Here is a 6,365-nt window from a genome sequence, read left to right as displayed (position 1 = left end):
ATATCCCACCACCGAAGACAAAAAAAAAAGAAAACCACAGTATACCTCCCATCCCGCCCACCCCTGCACCCCCCCACCTTGTAACTGATAAATTTCACTTTACTTTCTATTTACTTTGGTTACATTCAATATTTCAACACAAACCTCACCATTATTATTAGGAGCACCCCACTAGAGTCAGACCTGTTGTGAAGAGAAATGAGGTCGCGCGGCTGCTACTGGTTTTGTATTTCTGTACTTTAACAACTAAGTCCAGGGAGATTTCTTCCGGATATTTGATCATTGCAAGCTTGTAAACCCCATCTGTGGTCGTCATAATATGGCGGTCCCCACGCCCTTCATCCCCGGGAAGGGACAGGCGAGAGAGAAATACCTTTCCCCTCCTGGGTGGGCATGGGGTCACGGCTTAGTTCTCTGGCTGGAGACAATCTGCAAGGAGCAGTCCATGTTGAAGTTGGTTCAGCTGGGTCTGGATTCACGCTCGTGCAGCTTCGGAGGAGCCGCACACGCCTGCGGCCCCCGGGGTCACCTAAATTTAGTTATTTTTTAATTAGTGAGTCACAGTGAGGGTATAGTTACAGATTCACACATTTTCGTGCTTGTTTTTCCCTCATGCAATGTTTAAGAGCCCATCCCTCCACCAGTGTCCATTTTCCACCACCCATGAACCCAATATCCCTCCCACCCCCCAGTCCCATCCCCCCACCCCACCCTGCCTCTGTAGCGGGGCATTCCAATTTGATAAAACGAACCACGGGCTCGTCCGGGATTTGAACCCGGGACCTCTCGCACCCTAAGCAAGAATCATACCGCTAGACCAATGAGCCACTGAAAAAGTTCTTAAACTTACTATCTTGACTAGATTAAGACATCACTTTATCTTTCCTAACAACATGGAGAGTATCATGTTAAGTGAAATGAGTCAGAAAGAGAGGGACAGACATAGAAGGACTGCACTCATTTGTGGAGTATAGAATAACATCACATGAGGCTGACACCCAAGGACAGTAGACACAAGGACCAGGAGCATTGCCCCATATCTAGAAGCCTGCTTCATGAGCAGAGGGGAGAAAGCAGATGGAATAGAGAAGGGATCATTAAGAAAATGATTGCTGGAGGAATCAGTCGGGATGGGAGATGTGTGCTGAAAGTAGATAATGAACCAAACATGATGACCTGTGTATGTGTTGCAAGCCACAATGCCCCAAAGTAGAGAGAGAGTATGGGGAATATTGTCTGCCATGGAAGCAGGGGGGATGTTGGAAAGGGGGTGCTATACTGGGTATATTGATGGTGGGGAATGTGCACTGATGTAGGGATAAGTGTTTAATCATTATGAGATTGTAACCCAAACATGAAAACTTATAACTATCTCACAATCATTCAATAAAATTTTAAAAAAAAGAGACATCACTTTAGTTTCTGAAGAAGTGCTCATTTCTTTCACTAGATGTTTAGATATGATTCTTGTCTTTTATTTCATCCGTTAGCAGAATGGATATTAGATAATAATGGCTTAGTGCTATAACTACCTCCTTATAGATCAGAAATTATTTGTGTTGATGGCCTCTTGAGACTAGATGTACTGATTGGTTTGGAAGCATTCTTCCTCCTCCCTGTCCCAGTTCCTGTCCCTGTCCCCCCCACCCTTTTTATCTCCCTTACCTCTCTCTGTCCTCCTCATCTTCCTCCTCTACCTATCTTCTTCTTGCATAATGGTGCTTAGGGCTTACTCCTGGCTCTGTGCTCAAGAATCACTCATAGTGGGGCTTGGGAACCACATGTGGGATATAAGGGATGCAGCACAAGCAGCCATGTGCAAGGCAAACCTGTCACCTGCTGTACCATATCTCCAACCCCAGATGCATTCTACAACATATGTTTCCAGTTTCTAGCATTGTGGATGATGAAAAGCTGTTGGCTCGGTAATATTTTTGCTTCATACTAGTGCCAATGCTATACTAGCTAACTCGGAGCCAGGAAGACAAGTCTAGCTTGTTCAGCTACCCCTTTGCCATTGGATTCCCACACAGGGACATCCTTGGTATTAAAATATTACAAAAGTCACATTTTTGACCTAGAACTTAGACAAATATTAGTGTTTTAACCTTTGGTAAACTCTTAGAAATGGAAATCTGAGACATCCTAACTTGTAAGCATTTGAATCTACAATTGTTTCTGTGTCCTTTCGTATATTCATGGGTTTTCTGTATACAAAATACAACAAATGAACTTCAAAAGAAGTTTAGTGCTTTTCGTGGTCATTTGGTTCTCTCCCTGGCTTCCAATCTGCTCGTGCTCATGAATTAGCCTATTACTGAGAAGGTTGTTTCTCTCTACTATGTCCAGCAGAGACTGCAGTGAGGAGGCGTGATTCTTCTGAGACAGGGCAGTCCCACCCCTTGGCCATTGGTGTTAGGATGCAGTACAAGACAATCAAGGCATGGAAAGTTATCAGAATTGATTCTGTATTGATTATTGTATTGATTCTTGTAGGAAGCCATGTTTCAATCCTGGCTCTTATCTTCAAGTAAGGCAAAGCCTGGCACTTCTTCAACAGGGGCCTAATTAAAATTTCTGTAACAAGGTTGCCGTTACTGACCTTACTGACCTTACCATTCCACTAGCCCATACCTGTGCCTGACATGATAGATGAACATGTCACAATCTGTGATTGACTACAGCTTGTACGGGGTCCGGGCACACATACCATACCACTGCCTGCCTCCCAGCAGGCAAGTATAAATGCTGTAGCTGCCAGTGAATAAAGCTCTCTCTCTCTCTCTCTCTCTCTCTCTCTCTCTCTCTCTCTCGCTCACTCGCTCTCTTTCTCCTCTTTCTTATTGCTTTCTGTCTCTACGTCTGTTCATTCGGCTGCGTCCCCTCCTCAGCCCCACAAAGGGTCCTACCTGCTGGCCAGGAGGGACCCCCACAGACTCTGAATTGGAATAATTCAAGCCAATGAGATTTGAGTTTTCATTGAGCATTGGTTCATAGAGAAGTTCAAAGAAGTGATGTCTTCCATGATATTGCAGTATTCCAGTGTGACATGTGGAATTTTTGAGCCACTTTGCTTTATAAAGAAAGTCCATCTGAAGACAGAGCCAAGATAAAAAAGAAAACTCCGAGGAATAGGAAAATGGAATGGAAACAGTGAAGTCACAGGCACGGGAAGAAACCAGTTATTTGTGTTAGTCAACCTTCTTTTACTGTTTAAATCAGCTTCTGAAGGATTGTCAGCAACTTGCAACAGAAAACAATAATAGTCATGTATTAATTATAATTGTACTTCTTTCATTTTCATTTTTCGTTTACCTTGATCAGAAAGAATTGCACAATGGTTGAGGTAAATACATTGGTTTTGATTTTCAAGGTCAGTTTGACCATAAGTAGAGGCTAAGAAGGGTCATTATCCCCATTTAATGACTTTGAGACAGAATTCTGCACATCACTAAAATAATTTAATTGGATTCCTCTCTTAAGTATATCTCAGGTTTCTTCTCAGCGTAAGGTTGCAGTTCATTTAATCATAAAATCATTATACCAGGCAGCCAGAGATATAGCCAGAACATTTCAGAAATGATTAAAAACATTATGAGGTCAACAATTTTAATATTAACTTATTATTTCCATTGTCTTTTCTTGAGATGTTTTAAGAACATCGTTTATCCATGACATAGTTAAATATCAATCCTCTCTATGAAAAATCAATATGCCTATTAGCTGGAAGGAACTCTATTCATAGAACACTGGCTTATCGTGTCTGTGGCAAAAACACACACAGATAAACAGAATACATGTTTTACAAGTAAATAATCAAAAAGTTTAAACGTCTGTCCTCTCCTTTCTGTAGGAAATAAAATTAGAGAGGGAAACAAATCCTAAACCTCTAATTTAGCTGAAATACAGTCAATAGTTATAATCAATTGAAGTTTTAATTGCATCCTACTCCGAATGCATTTGTTTGCATCATTGCTCTTGGGTGGAAAAAGCTGACTTAAGTAGCTTTACAGAAACTTTTTAATAATTAATTTACATTCTCAAAAGTGATCAGAGCACTCAGTGAGTAAGATCAACTCTACGAACAATAAAACCAAATTAGACATGTCTGTTATAGTTAAGAGTGGATAATCTCCTAGTTTGTTTCTTCTTTTCTCTAAAGAATTGGATTAGTAGTCCTAATAGGTAACTCTGGCTTGCATTTGGGTTCTTCTATTACATTTCACTTTTGTCTAATGAAAAGAACTATATAAAGTGTAATTCATTCTCAATCTCAGGTCTAGAGGTGCGACCACATTACTCAGAAGAGAAAAAAAAAGGTTTGAGAATTAGTTAATGTCTCTAATGATGTTAAAATTCTCCTGATACTTGAGTTGCGGGCTGAATGAGGGCTAGAGACTGAGCACAGCGGCCACTGAACACCTTTATTGCAAACCACAACAGCTAATTAGAGAGAGAGAACAGAAGGGAATGCCTTGCCACAGTGGCAGGGTGGGGTGGGGGGGAGATGGGATTGGGGAGGGTGGGAGGGACGCTGGGTTTACGGGTGGTGGAGAATGGGCACTGGTGAAGGGATGGGTTCCCGAACTTTGTATGAGGGAAGTATAAACACAAAAGTGTATAAATCTGTAACTGTACCCTCACGGTGATTCTCTAATTAAAAATAAATAAAATTAAAAAAAAATTCTCCTGATACTTTTTCCTAGTGCAGTTGTGCTCATAAATGTGTTTAAATTTTAATTAAGTTGCACACCTAATTTATCAACTGTTTAAACTGACAATATTCAAAATACACAAAAATATTTGAAATATTTTTTGTGGAGTACAGTCAGTTGGGCTCTTGCCTTTCACGCAACTGATCTGGGTTCAATTCCCAGAATCCCATATGGTCTTCCAAGCATGACCAGGAAAAATTCCTGAGTGCAAAGGTAGACGTAACCTCTGAACGTCAGTGGATGTGACCCCAGAACTAAAAACAAATCAAACATTAATTGTGTATTGTAGTACAATAAAGAAGAATACCAGAGTTATTATGTTCCTGTGAATCATAGGTTTTAATTTTTGTCTAGATACTGTTTGACTAACATAATAAAATTAAAATAACAAATTGCATTGGATACATCAGGATAATATGATTTAAAAAAATTTTCGTGATATTCAGCATATAGTGTAGTAATGGTAATATACTAATTCCTCTATAAATTCTTACTAACCAAATTAATTTAAATTATTTTCAATGTATTGCATTTTCTTCCTTATAACACCCTACGTGTTACCAAAGACCCTAAGGTTTTAAAATTGCAAATTATGAAAAGCAACTCAAATGAATAAATGAAAGAATTAATGCAAAAGTTGGAAAATAGCTCTATGTTAAAATCATCACACAAATACAAGATATTGAGAGTTGCTAGAAATTGGCAATAGTTGCCTCTGAACTTCTTGTGACCAAAGCAAATAGAAAATAAGATCAATTATGTGACATCAATTATCTCTGAGATAAAATTCAAATGTTCATTCAGAAGAATATCTTTTATGGCCATAGAACTGGGATTTGTGTTGACGGGTTCTAATGTATGCAAAAAACACTCTCAATACTTCCTGCTTTATGTGGATATTTTTTGGGAATATTTTGACATGTCATTCTGAAAAGTAAGGCTAAAATGTGTATCAATATAAATCATTCATGTTGGTCCAAAGCAATTCAACTTAAGCATTTAGTTCCCTGATAAGGAACACTCTGCAATGATGCTAAAGGGAACCTACTAGGGGTCACATACATACATTCGAATACTAGTTACAACATACTAGCTATAATAGCTCAAGTGAATGATTTCACTTTTCTACTCCCTTCTATAAAATGAAGATAATTAATAACTACATATGACATCGCTCTAAGCCCATAATTAGGCAAGTGTGTTAGAAAAAGTTGCATCAAATGCATGCTCAAGGGCTGGTTCTTTTTATTGTTATTGTCTGCTTCAATTCTAAGAAAACATTTCAAACAGCTGGCAAATTGAAGATATGTCTGCTAGGCATTTCTTCATAAGTACAGTTTCTCATAATAAAGCTTTTACTAGGAAGTTGTGCCCAAAGGCTGCAGCTCTCTTTTTCTAAGAACCTGAAGTGTATATGGGGAACCAATCAGTGAATTTAAGGCAGAGTAAGGGCTCCATTATGTTACTAAGAGAAGTGGCTGGCAGAACTGGGCTGAGTCATAAGCAGTAAAGTGGGCAACCGGAGTCATTACGATTACAAGGCAATGTTAAAATCCTCTTTAGAAAACAGATGGATGGATCAATGGTGACAGTTCTAAAATTCTAGGTCAGACATCTTAACTATAAGTGACTTGGCCTGGAAAAAGAAAA

The 6,365-nt window shown here is 39.2% G+C and overlaps 1 non-coding gene across 1 annotated transcript; it reads right to left on the bottom strand.

Moving 5' to 3' along the window:
• Positions 1-755: 755 nt before the first annotated feature.
• On the bottom strand, positions 756-827 carry TRNAP-AGG (transfer RNA proline (anticodon AGG)). Its single transcript has one exon. It is a non-coding gene; the product is annotated as a tRNA-Pro (tRNA).
• Between the last annotated feature and the right edge of the window lie 5,538 nt (positions 828-6,365).

Source organism: Sorex araneus, chromosome 2, assembly GCF_027595985.1.
Source record: "Sorex araneus isolate mSorAra2 chromosome 2, mSorAra2.pri, whole genome shotgun sequence".
Lineage (NCBI taxonomy): Eukaryota > Metazoa > Chordata > Mammalia > Eulipotyphla > Soricidae > Sorex > Sorex araneus.
This window is presented reverse-complemented; position numbering and strand designations above follow the sequence as displayed.